The sequence below is a fragment of the Canis aureus genome, chromosome 13 (genome assembly GCF_053574225.1).
Source record: "Canis aureus isolate CA01 chromosome 13, VMU_Caureus_v.1.0, whole genome shotgun sequence".
Taxonomy (NCBI): Eukaryota; Metazoa; Chordata; class Mammalia; order Carnivora; family Canidae; genus Canis; species Canis aureus.
The window spans coordinates 32,110,353-32,124,375 of NC_135623.1; the positions used below are offsets into that span (position 1 = coordinate 32,110,353).

General features: G+C 35.5%; 1 non-coding gene across 1 annotated transcript; it reads left to right on the forward strand.

Annotated features, from left to right (window-relative positions):
* The first annotated feature begins 13,629 nt into the window (after positions 1-13,629).
* LOC144282724 (U6 spliceosomal RNA) lies at positions 13,630-13,736 on the forward strand. Its single transcript, XR_013351187.1, has one exon. It is a non-coding gene; the product is annotated as a U6 spliceosomal RNA (small nuclear RNA).
* Positions 13,737-14,023: the final 287 nt, after the last annotated feature.

Below are 14,023 nucleotides of genomic sequence, written 5' to 3' on the forward strand. Positions count from 1 at the left end.
TACATCTGGGCCCAAACATGTTGCTACAAAACTGATTAATAATTGTATTTAGGAGGGCGCGATTAGCTATACTTACCTCCTGATGCCAGTGGGTGCCATATTTATCATCCCTCCCTTGTCTTAATTTTAAAAGGCTATTAAGCAATGTGATAACCTGTGTGAAAGGTATTTCTGTTAAGTTTTTTTTTAATATTTATCCATGAGAGAGAGAGAGAGAGAGAGAGGCAGAGACACAGGCAGAGGAAGAAGCAGGCTCCATGCAGGGACCCCAACGTGGGACTTGATGCCGAGTCTCCAGGATCATGCCCTGGGCCCAAGGCAGACGCTCAACCACTGAGCCACCCAGGGATCCCAGTATTTATGAAAAGTTTAATGTAAAAAATGGATGCTTTTCATTTTCTGTAGTACAGGTTATACAAGCACAATGTAGGATTACAAAAATGCCTTCAATCCTGTTTTCATGTGTATATTTTCAATAAAAATGAATGTTTTTAGGGTGAAAGGAGTATGTTTTCTGTTAATATTTAAAAGTCTCAAGGCTGTATAGATCTTAAGTTTTCAGAAATATAATTGTGTGAGGTTTTTTTTTTTTTTTTTTTTTTTTTTGTAATTCTATACAAGTCTAAACAAAGTGTGAATACTTTGCTTTAAATAATTTATCCATACCAGGGTCATCAGGAGAAAATTTGATTTCACACATCTAGCAAAATAGATAAATGATTTTTTTTCAATTTCTATAGGTGAAATTTTAAAGGGAAAACATTATTCACTAACCCTTTTTCTAGAGGGAACAATTAGAATCAAAACAATTCCTTTTTAACCAATTATGGAGTCTCTTTTCTCTTTACCTCCTTTCTTCCTTCCTTTCTCTTCCTCCCTCTTACAAATGGAGACCAAACCCCTAAGCTGTAAAACTGTAAAGTCAATAATAATGGATCAATAAGAACGTCTTTAAACAAATCCATTTCTCTAATACCACATTTTTTCTGTTCATCTTTTTTTTAGTATAATTAGAACAGCACTTAGTGAAGTCACACTGTATGTAAATATAGTGATGTTTTTATATAACTGACAGTACTTTTCAAAGTTTAATGTACATACATATCACCTGGGGATATATTTTTTTAATTACACATTTCTGATCCAGTAGGTCTATAGAGAGATCATGCCAACAAGCTCCTAGTGCTGTGGTCTGAGGATTGTTAGAACAGGAAAGTAGTGAACCACTTACTCCTTCCAGTATCCCTCAGAGTAGGTACAACTAGCATTTCCATCTTAGAGGAACTTCAAGCCAGACAGTTTGAGCAATTTTCCCAGAGGTTAAAAATAAATAAAGAATTGTCAAGGACTGTAATGTGTATCTATCTTTAGGCTCCCACACTTTTCAACCCAACCCTATATGTCTGACAATTAAGGCAAAAGGTCCCAATGTGTATTCACATGGGTAAGGGAAAGGGAGGGAATGAGAAAGAGAAGGAAACCCAGGAAAGAGGAACAAAGATGAAGAGGCAGAGGAGAGCTAGAGAAGAGGGTACTTGAGGGGAATAGGACAGGCAAAACAGAAGACCAGGTTTATGAGAAAACATGTGCTAATTATTTCCTTTCCACTTTAAGAAGTCAAACTTTAGTACAATTACCTGAAAATTACATGTAGTGAAATTTGCGTGGTAATCTCTGAAAGACAATGACTAGAAAACCAAATTTATGTCTCATTTAATTAGGTTTGTCCTACTTCCAGTACCCAGAAGATATTATTGACAGACTCTCAGTTATGGACTATTTGGACTTCATTTCAGCTCAGGTTAAGGAAAGATACCTGCAATAAAATGATCACATTGAGGGATGCCTGAGCGGGTCAGCAGTTGAGCGTCTGCATTTGGCTCAGGCCCTGATCCCTGAATCTGGGATCGAGTCCCACTCCAGGCTCCTTGTGGGGACCCTGCTTCTCCCTCTATCTCTCTGCCCCTCTCTCTCATGAATATATAAATAAAATCTTTATTTTTTAAAAAAAAATTTTAAATAAAATCTTTAAAAAAATGATCCCATGGAGAGGAATTTTCAGCCTATAATGCATTTGGTTCACCATCTTTAAAATTATTTTCAGATATCATATTTTATTATAATCATTTTTACTTCATTATTGTCACAGACCTAATTTGCTTTTGATGTTGTAAATATAAAGTTCTACATTAAGTCTCTGTTAAAGATAAAACAAAACATGGGGTTGATACAGGAGTATTAGATTTTTTTCATATCGTCAACAATCATTGAGTGTTTTTGATGTGTCAGATACTATTATAAACATATGCTGGGTCTACAGTGGTGAAAGAAAAAGACAAAACAATCCCTTGCCTGATGATGCTTATACTCTAGCAGGAGCAAAAACAATTAACAGATAATAAAATGCCAGATAATGATAAGCACTAAGAAGGAAAAAATAAAGACACGATAGAAAAAAATAATGGGAGAGAGGATGTTATTTTAGACTGGGTGGTCAGGGAAGACTCTAGTAATAGGGAACATTGGAGCAGGAGCCAGAATGAAGTAAGGGAGGAAGCCAGATACAGATCTAGAGAGAAAGCATTCTGTGCTTAGTGGTGAAAGTGGAAGAAAGCAACATAGGAAAGAGTTTACAGTTTCTAAAAAACCATCCAAGTGGTTAGCACGGCTGGGAGCAGTAAAAGAGTGGGAGGAAATAAGATGACAGGGGTAGGACTACAATAAACATTACACAGAAGAGTTTCATTCAGTTGAGAAGTAATACAAACTATACCAATTCCAGAGTTTTAGACTCTGCTTTTGGAGAAATCCATGAAAGCAGTTTATTCCTCCCCAAACCCCCACCCTATTGAACCAGATATTGGTGCGTGATGGTGAGGACAGAATGAGGAGTAAGGTTAAATTAATCAGGTAGGGTTATTAATGTCATCAGAAAATATTTCCATGATATATACATGTTTGCATATACATACGCACAAACTTAGCCAACAGAAGTGCTTACTTCTAGAGAAATGCCGTTAGTGCTGTATTTCTTCAAGTGAAGATTTTGATTTAGAAATGATTTTTAAAAGTCATCAAGCATTTTCTATATGTCAGAAATAGTTCTTGGTGCTGGGGATACAGCTATAAACAAAAAGACAAAAAAATAGGGGCATCCAGGTGTCTTAGTTGGTTGAGAGCCAGACTCTGGATTTCAGCTCAAGTCATGATCTCCGTGTCCTGGGATCAAGCCCCCTGGTCAGGCTCTGTACTCAAGGAGTCTGCTTGAGATTCTCTCTCCCCTTCTCCCCCAACTCATGTGCTAATTCTTGCTCTCTTCTCCCTCTCTAAAATAAGCCTTAAAAAAAAAAAAAAGTCACTGCTTGGGTGGTTCAGTAGGTTAAGCGTCTACCTTCAGCTCATATCATGATCCCAGAATCCTGGGAGGAGCCCTACCTGGGGCTCCCTGCTCCGTGCACAGTCTGCTTCTCCCTCTCCCTCTGCCCCTCCCCTGCTCATGCTTACTTTCTCAAATAAAATCTTTAAAACAAAAAGAAAAATAATATTTGCCTTTATATGCTTATAGGCTTACTCCAACAAAACTAAATTATGCGCACACATGAACATTAATAAACAGTGCAGAAAAAAAACATAGAGGTTCTTAAATATTTAAAATAATGCTGCCTAATAAAATAAGTGGGAATGGGAGGGAGAAATTACTAAAAAACACTGCTGAAAAATTAAGATTGCTACATTAAAAATAGCAAAAGGGGTTAAGCAGGACAGAATTAAAAACTTGACAAAAGGAAATTGTTACTAAAGGAAATAACGTAAAGAGTAGAAGTCAATCATTTATTTTAAATGCACCCTGAAAGCTCACATGCTTGTTACTTTTTTACTCCACCTTTTTTTTTTATCCTCTCTGCTAATTCTCCAATACCCTTCTAATATCCCATGAGTGCTTATGGCCAATTGCACTATTTCCTTAAAAATCCCATTAATGTGTTTGTGCATAATAACTGTGTCCCAAAAGCAAAGGCAAGACAGTCTACTTAGATAAATGTAAATTGCCTCCATCTGCAAAGGTTTTAGGTCTACCTTCTTAATCAGTATGTTTTTATTTCTTTTTCTCTTACTGAATTATCAAGAGTTTCCAGTAAGATGCTGTAAAGGAATGGTTAGGAGCGACATCCTTATACTATGTGTAATCTTGGTGGTAGAGCGTTCAGTTTCTCCCCACATAAATTAGGAGTTTAGTTGTAGGGGGTTTTTTTTGTAGATAGCCTTATCAAGATGGGTTGGGCCTCTCCATTTCAGGAATATGAAAAACTTTTTATCATGAGTGAGTGTTGGATTGTCAAATAATTTTTCTGCATCTGTTAATATGATCATGTAATTTTCTTTTAGTTTGCTAATGTGATAATACTGATTTTCAAATGTTGAACTGGCCCTGTGTACCTGAGATAAATCCACTTGGTCATAGTTGAATTTTTTTTTTTTTTTTTTTTTAATGAATTGTTGGATTTGGCTAATGTTTCACTGAGGATTTTTTTTGCCTTTATGGTCATGAGAACTATCTAGGTTTTTTTTTTTTTTTTTTTTTTTTTTGGTCTGTCTGCTTTTGGTGGTCAGAGGAATACTAGCCTCACAGAATGAATTAGGTATTCCCTCTGCTTCTATCTTCTGAAGGAGATTAAAGAGAGTAGATATAATTTCTTTATATTTAGCTGAATCCACCAATGAACCTATTTGGGCTTGGTGCTATTTTGGAAGGTTACTAATTACGGGTTCAATTTCTTTGATATTGGACTGTACAGATTATCTATTTCCTGGGAGTTTTAGCAAATGCTGTCTTTCAAGGTCTTTTTCATCTAGCTTATCAAGTTTGTGGTCATAATTATTCATAGTACTCCTTTATCACCCTTTTAATTTCACTGAAACTTGAATAATTGATTTTACATTCTTCCTTCTAATATAAACATATGCTATAAATTTCTCTAAGTGTTCCTTTCACTGCATCCTACAAGTTGATAATTTGTTTTTATTTTGAACAATGCGGTTTCTCTTGAGATTTCTACTTTGATTCATGTATTATTCAGAAGCATGTTGTTTAATCTCCGTGTATTTGGGGATTTTTCTATTAGTTTTATTGATTTCTAGTTTTTTTTTTTTTTGATTTCTAGTTTTATCTCACTTGGTCTTAGACACTAGGATTTCTAATTCTTTAAAGGTGTTCAAGTATGCTTTATGAACTAGAATGTGATCAGTCTTGAACACTTGAGAAGCAAGTGTTTTCTGCTGTTGGTGGGTAGAGTCCAGATTTACATCTGTTCGGTTGATGATGTGTTGAGCTCAACTATGTTCGTATTTTCTACTAGATCTACCCGTTTCTGAGAGAGGGGTATTAGAAGAATTCCTTTTCACAGTTGGCGACTATTTCTTCTACTAATTCATCAGGATTTTTCTTCCACATAGTTTGATGCTCTGTTGCTAGACATGTTAAAAATTATGTCTTTTTTTGAGAATTAACCTCTTTGTCATCATGTAATATCTGTCTTAGGGAGCTCTTACTTTGAAGTCAGTTCTGAGTGAGAAATCTATCCACTCTTGTTTTTCCTTTGACTAATATCAGAAAATTGATGGAGAAAAATATACTTTTAATCTATGAAATCCACTTTAGATATAAAGACCTATAGATACAACATATAATTGCATCTTGTTTTTTGATCTACTCTAACAGTCTTTAAATTGGTACATCTAAAACATTGCATTAAAAGTGGTCGATATAGGTGGATTAATATCTACCATATTTATTGCTGTTTTCTATGTGTTGCTCTTATTTTTGTCTTTTATGCTTTTTGCCTTTTATGGTTTTAATTGAGCATTTTGTAGGATTCCATCTTGTCTTTCTTGGCATATTACTTTTACTTTTATTGATCATCCCAAGCATACATTTACAACAAATTTACATATACTTTTAAATAACACCATACCATTTCATGGGTAGTTGGAGTACCTTCTAACAAAGCAATTCTAACTCCTTCCCTCCACTTCTTACATCATTGCTGCCACTTTATTTAAATATAAGCACACATCATGTGCATACACATATATACGTATCTAATTAAATACATTGTTGCAGTTTTTTGAAGAAATTTTTTTATTAGGTCAGTTACATGAAAACCAAGTTATTTTACCTTCACTTATTTCATCTTTGAGGTCTTCCTTCCTTTATGGAGAACCAAGTTTCTGATATTTTGTTCATCATTCTAACGTACCTTTAAAATTTTTTGTAAGATGCTTCAGCTAGCAGTGAAATCCCTCAATTTTTGTTTGCTGTACAAGTATTTTTTCCACTTTGAAGGAGAACTTTGCAGTGTACAGGATTCTAGGTTGGTGAGGTTTTTTTCTTAACATTTTAAGTATTTAGTTATATTCTCTTCATGTTTGCATGGTTTTGGAAGACAAGCTGGATTCTTACCTCTGTTCCTCTATAGATAAGATTTTTACCATTTGAATTGTTTTAGGATTTTTTATGTTTATCGGTAGTTTGAAGATGATATGCCTAGGTAGTTTGGCATCTTTCCTGTTTGGTGTTGAGCTTCCTGGATCTGTGGTTAGTGTTGGACTACAATTTGGGAAAATTCTCAGGCATTGTTTCAAATATTTCTTCCGTTTTCTTCTCATTTCATGTATGTTACACCTTTAGTTTCCTATGGTCCTTAGATACTGTTTTCTCCCTTCAGTCTTTGCCTTTTAGTTCGAAATTTTTATTTTTTTTTTTTATCCTCTATACCATAGATTCTTTCCTAGGCCAGTGTTCACTGTTGATGAATTAAAAGGTATTCTTCATTCCTGCTATAATACTTACTCTAGCATTTCTTATTTTTAGGATTTTCATCTCTGCTTTCATTGCCCATCTGTACTTGTATGCTGTCTAATTTATCCAGAGCCCTTAGCATATTAGTTGTTTTAAATTTCTGGTCTGAAAAATCCAACATTCTCTATCATGCCTGGTGATGATGCTTGCTTTTTTTCTTTGTGGTTTTGTTTTTTGGAATGCTTTGGAATTTTTTGATAGCTGGAAGGGATAGCGTGGGTAAAAGGAGCTATTGTAAATAAGCTTTTAATAATGTGGTGGTGACAAAGGGTTGCAGAAGGGGAGGGTGGGATGGGGTGACAGGCACTAAGGAGGGCACTTGAGGAGATGAACAGCAGGGGTTATATGCTGGAAAATTGAAATTTTTTTTGCAAATTCAATTTAAGTTTAAAAAAATGTAATGGTGGAAAAAAAATAATGGTGATGTGTTGGAAGGAGGAGGTGTCCTGTATGTCCTATGATTAGGTCCTAGTCTCTTATAGAACCTATGCCCCTGGACTATGAAATTAACTGTCTTTTTCTCTCCCTCCCTTAGGTAGGTAGGATGGCTAGAATGGTCTGGAGTTGGTATTGCTCTTTCTGAGGTCAGTTATGCTCGATAATACTCCCGTGGGTTAAGTTCTAGTTAAACGAGTTAAACTCTTGAGGCAAGCCTTGTTAAGAAGGCAGAGTGCCTTGGTATATTTCAAAATTGTTCTCTGCCCCCACCACTACCACTAGAAGCCTGAGGGTATTTTTTTCTTGTATTATGGGAATCGGGTTGAAGCTCTGGAAGTAAATCTCACAATATTGTGGAATCTGACTGGGTCCCCACAGAGTTTTTAACTTTTGCTGTTGTCTTCACTGAGCCTCCAGCAATTCATCAAAAACAGTTCAGGTTTTCCTACCCCAGCATTGGTTCCCTGGGCCATTTCCAATCATGAGTCTCTGTTCTAGTAAGCCAGATTATCTATACAATCCTGAAGTAGTATTTTGCCCTGTGACTTCACTTCTGTTATGGATCTAAGAAGATTTGATTTTTTCAACCTACCTTTTACCTATTCAAAAGAGTGTCAATTTCTAAGTTCCTTAGATACAGGACCCTAAAATCAGAAGTTTTTAAGTCACTTTTCCAAGTAGTTATCTTGTTTTAAACTCAATCTAAGAAGTTAGCTTAATGTAAGCTCAATATAAGAAATAACTGTAATCAAATACTCTACCACTAAGCTATACCCTCTAAATCAGGGGGCTTAGAGGTTACTCTCAACCAACGGGACCATGAACAGGTCCTCTTGCTGATACATGCTTCCATTGCCGCATCTGTAACATAAGGATAATAGTAATATTTAACTCAATAGGTAGATAGGAGTCTCGTCAATGAAGACAAAAAGTCACAAAGGATAGGTGAAAAGTTGCCAAGAGAGTGGATCTTAGGTATTCTCACCACACACACACACACACACACACACACACACACACAGGATTAAGGGAGTATATTTTTTAAGTATGCAAGACCACCATGAGCTAATATATTTTAAAATAAAAGATCAGCAGCTCAAAGATATCCTCAAGGACAAGATTTCTTTCTCTGTTCTGTCATCCTCTGAGCTTCAATCAAAGTCTGGCTCCCGTTGGTGTCAGGATGACTGCCCATGGCATGCAGGGCTGTATGCTATCCTACACACATCCAATAGTAGGTGCCAGAGAAGGAGGGGAAGAGGGGAAGAGAGATTCTTTAAAAAGAACTGCAATTGGAGCTATAAGGCAGGCGGGTTACTCTATATAAGTAGTGGTTTAACTCCAGAGTTTCTCGATCAAAAGCTATCTTCCATGGAATCACCAACATGTAGTTATTACTGACATATGAGAGAAGGGAAGACAGGACATTCACAAAGTTACCACATAGTTTACCAAAATGGGAAAAGTGAAAAAGTAAATGTAGCACAATAATAATCTGGACTACCTCAGGCAAAAAAAAAAAAAAAAAAAAAAAAAAAGGATGTTTGGATACCCAAACAAGTCCCTTTTAGGATTTAGGGATTGAGACATGGAAATACATAGCAAGACTATTTTCGGGAAGTTTTATGTAAATTGGTTATAACATGCATTTTTCCCCCCTCTGATAGACAAGTCATGGCTTTCACCACAAAAATTTAAATTCAAAGATGGTCTTTAGATTTACTTTATCTGACTCAAACAACTCTAGAATTATCTTTGATGACAATATAGAAGACCAAAAAGCCAATACTGAAAAATAACATACTTAGGTTAGAACACAGCAATGTTGAAGAAAATTAAAACCCGCCCAAAGGCTGTATTACAAATTGCAAAGCATATCCAGAATTCAATAATAAAATTAGCATAGTTGTAGATGATCCTTCTAAATATGTGAGGGGGGCAGGAATCAAATCACCGCAACTAAGAAACAAGTATGTAGGAGTACTGACAACTGACTCCCATCTTTGGCCCTCCATTTTGTTCATGGCTCCCCAATGACCTCCCTCAGGGTTATGTGTTCCAAGAGCCTTTGAAGTTAAGATATGCCCTTACTGGAATGCAGGAAGATGTATTCTGATCTTCTGTAAAATGGCACATAGAAGGTGTCACTTCAGTAACTAGTAGAGATGAGTGGTACACAGATGGCACTTTACATAACCACACTTTAACCTCACCACAATGCTTCCTGGCTCCATAAAAGCTATGTGTTAAGGCCCAGACAGGAGTGGAGAATAGCTGTGTAGTGTCTGGTTTATCTGTCCACTCAATCCCCAACGTAAGTTTTCCCTAAATAAAACTCAGTAAATGGTATAGACTGCTTTGCTTCATTTCTCAATGTGCCTTCCCAATCTGGAGGATACTTTCCTGTTTGTCCTGTACTTTCTAACACACATATAATTTATATACAGTAGAAAATAGAGGAACTAATAGGAAAAAAAAATGCCAAGAATCAGAAGGTTCTAATTGCTTAAGATAAATTTTTACTTTGTGTCGTCAGCTAGAATGAGCTACAGGGTACCCATTTTCTCTTTGATTCACTGGCCTCAGGAAGTAATGGTATTTGTTGTTCAACTTCAGAAGATGCAGGCTTAGGAAGCGGAGATCCCTTTAGCCCAGTCCCAGAGTTGTGCTGCATTCCAGGAAACACCTAGCAGAAAGGCATACCCTATTGAAGCTTTTCTAAAATAGCTAGGGGGCAGAGAAGAGGCAGAAATGGAAAGATATCAAAAAAAGGATATAAAAAAAAGAAAGGAATCTTTTATATAGCTATCCTTTTCATTTTAATCATAAGATGGTAGGATCAAAAATCAAGGCTTTTTAGTATGTTAGTCATGAGTAACAGCCGAGAGAAGGTTTAACCTTTTTATTCTTAGAGGTTCTGAATTTAAACACTTCAAAAATCTTCTACTTCTTTGAAAAGTGTTTTATTTGCTTCCATGAAAACTGGTAGTCTGTGTGATAGTACTACCAAAAAGACTTATGCAGTAGGTAATTATTTCAGGCATCTAGGTGGCTCTATAGGTTAATGTCTGCCTTCAGCTCAGGTTAGGATCCCAGGGTCCTGGAATCAAATCCCACATCAGGCTCCCTGCTCAGTGGGGAGTCTGCTTCTCCTCTTCCACCCTCCCCCCACTACTCATGTATTCTCTCTCAAATATTTAAAAAATATTTGAGATTATAGGATCTGAAATACATAGTATTTATCACAAGCATTTGCAACAACCTGGTGATTATACAAAATACTGGTAATATTTTATATAAGGCTATTTGTAGTAATATTTTGTAAAAGGCTGGTATCAACCAAATAATCCTATTTCTTACTTCTATAAGCAAAGGAGAATTCTATATCCCTAACTTCTTACTCAATAAGTTCTAGTCGTTTTTCATAAACTCCCCAATTTCATTTTACATCTCTGACATCTCTTCTGGCTGCTTGATTTTTTCACATCTTAACTGCAGCTGAGGACATTAGGCTTTGGCTTATAAGGTCAACTGTGAATTCTTACTGTGTCTTCTCCGGAGCAAGGATTACAGAATTCACTAATGATACACCTTTACCTACATAATAACCCAGATCAGTCATGACATTGCTTGCTTCTCCATGCCTTCATTAACCTAATGCCAGTCATTTGGCCTTTGTCTTTTAGAGACAGGAGATCTTCTACTCATCGACATTTCTGTTTAGACAAAAAAAAAAAAAAATTAAAATTAAAATTAAAAAATTGGCAGATGCATACAGGGAGTCTCTTCAGCTCTGATTCCTACATCATAAGTCGCAAACAAGCAATCTTAGATTGTACTTTAAACTCTTCATTCCACACTGTCAAATTCTGGCCTTGATGGTAGAAGTGGAGCAGAGTATAAGTAGTAGGGGTAGTTATTTGCTCCCTTAACTGACAGCCTCAGCATGAAGAGTAATACCAAGTATGTTGGGGCCTCCAATTATTCACTCATTCATTCAAGTATTAATTCAGCACACATTATGCAGAGGCATAATAAAAAATATGTAACAGGCATCAGACCAGGCCCCAAGAGGAGGCAAAGAACGAAACACTATCCTACCTTCATGAAGATTACCCTCCAGTGAGGGTGAAGATATTAAATGATTACATACATAGTTTAAATTATAATCTAATTGCATAAGAAGTATCCCGAGGAAAGGACTTTTAGAGTGCAATGTGGGATAAGTTGATACTAACTAAATGCAGAGAGACTATAGAGAATCTTAGCAAAAAAGACTCCAAGATAGGGGTAGACAGTGAAGGATATACACATAACAAAGGTCAGGGTGGCAATTTGTATGTTTGGGTTGTTACTCATGTACCCATTACCTCTATTATGTTTTACGTGTTTTTAAAAGGAAAGGTTTTGTGTTTTAGTTCCTTTTACCTCCAGATTTTTTTCCTGCTGTTTTGAGCAAGGTGCCCATATTTTCATCTTGTACTCCTCTGCAATTTATGTAAACCAGCCCTGACTCCTGAGCTATAAAGAGAATGAATTAGCTGAATTTAAGTGTAGAGGCAGAAGAAATATCTGAACAATCTTAACATCGCCTCTTTCCAGTAGAAAGTCAGAATCTCTAATTTCCCCCAACTTGGGCTGCTGCCTTCTAGAGCCATATGTATGTTAGCAAGAGTGTTCGGGCACTGCTAGTTCTAGAACATTAGATTACATATGCATCCATATTTCAGTTGATGTGGTCTTTTATTTGAATAATTCTCAATTCTCAAAATGATTCTCAAAGATATTTCAGTAAGTCCTATTTTTTATAGAATATGTAGATTACTCAAATTGGATACAGCTGAATTTTAAGATTAAAAGATTTTTAAGAGATTATAGCTTATAATATGGAAATAGATACCACATGTTCACAATCCACTTGCAAGTTTTATAAACATATGAAGGGACCAGAGAGAGAGGTGAAAACTAAATCTTTATAGTGCTTTAATTTAGGACTCTGCAAAGATTCTAGTAATGTTGCAAGATGAATATTTGAATACCAGATCTATTTGGCAGATATCTTTGTATGAATCTCATCACTTTCCAGAAGAGAAGGGTAAGAAAGGTGTTTCTAGGATTTAGAAGCCAGATATTTTGGTTTCTATTGTAGATTAATGTTTAATATCTCTTATAAGTTGCTTTTGGATCTCCAATCTAGAGTAGGAGAAAATGCTTTTAATTAAACACGCATTTGCTTTACTCATAATCACCTCTAAGTTTATAAATATTGAGTTACCTTATAGAAGGTTTTCCCCCCTACTCTCCCACCCCCCCAAAAAAAGCACATTTCTAGAAAAGAATTCCTTCCCAGATTATGGACCACAAAGAAAAACACATGTAGGATGCATTATAAATTTATGTTCACAAAAAATATCCTTTTCCTATTCTTACTCTACAAGCCAAGGTATATTATCTTTTTCAGAGCAGAACAAGGTGGAACGACTATTGTGTGATCGAAATTTAAAGAATATTAATGATAGGATATGTAGGAAAAAGGGAAGAAAGGAGAAAAAATATCATAGGATTTTTTCTATTTTGCTTTATCCACCATTTTTTACTGCCTACATTAGTTATCTTTGGAATAGGCACTTATGAAATAAGCACAAATAAAATATTGATCCTACCCTCGAGGCTTCCTGTCTGGTCTGAAGATTGTGTGACAGGCCTTACAACACATTTTGAACAGTAGCATAGCTCATGCAGAGCACAAATCTCTCAGTTGTCAATCCATTCCAACAAACATTTCTCCACAGAAGAAGCAAAAACTCAGTAGGACTTCAAAGGAATCTGATTCAGAATTAAGTAAAATGCATTTACAACTAAATTTCAAAATATGAAAGCAATGATCTTTAAGACTTCTAAAATGTAAGTAACAAATTTTCAGATGGAAATCTCAATAAACAAACACTTTTAATTCATTTCCCTGACACACTAGTGAACCCTGTTTATGCTCTTTCTGATACATATGGATGTTCCTTCAGGGCCTTGAGTAGACCCATAGATCCTCCAAACTATCCACAAATTCTGCTGCCTCTAAGTTGACATAAATGTAATTAAGAGATAGTTGTGGGTGTTCCCCAAACTCTTATATTAGTTGAACTTGTTATTTTAGTTACATAATGTAATCAAGTATTACTTCAGCTGAAAAGAAAAATGTGGCATTTCTATGGTAACTGAAGTGAAGGTTTTGGAAAAGTTTAATAAAAAAATGAGCTAATGTAAAAAATGCTATCTAAGTGTGGATGAGGTAACAGTAAGAGTCTGAAAAATTAAATATTTAAATAATTCCATATGTGCTCTCTTTAGCAGCAGCACGTAGCCTAAAACTGGAACAATTCAAAGAATAGCATGTTCCCTATACAAGGGGGACACACAAATTTATGAAATGTCCCATTAAAAATATAATTCTTTGTGCAAGTTGTTTTATATTATAAGTTCCTGGGTCCACTGTAGAAATTAAAGAATGCATGGTGAGTATAGTTTGCAGGACAAACTGGACAATATTTTTATAACAAAGATAACTATAAAAAAATGAAACAAGCTTTGACTTTAACGATATACAAATGCACATTTAAGATTATAAAATTTGATCATGAATCCTTTATCCCCATTTTAATCTTTTCTAAATTAATTGATCATTTTCACCCTAATAGCATGAGAGAATATATTTTAATAGAAATAATTTAG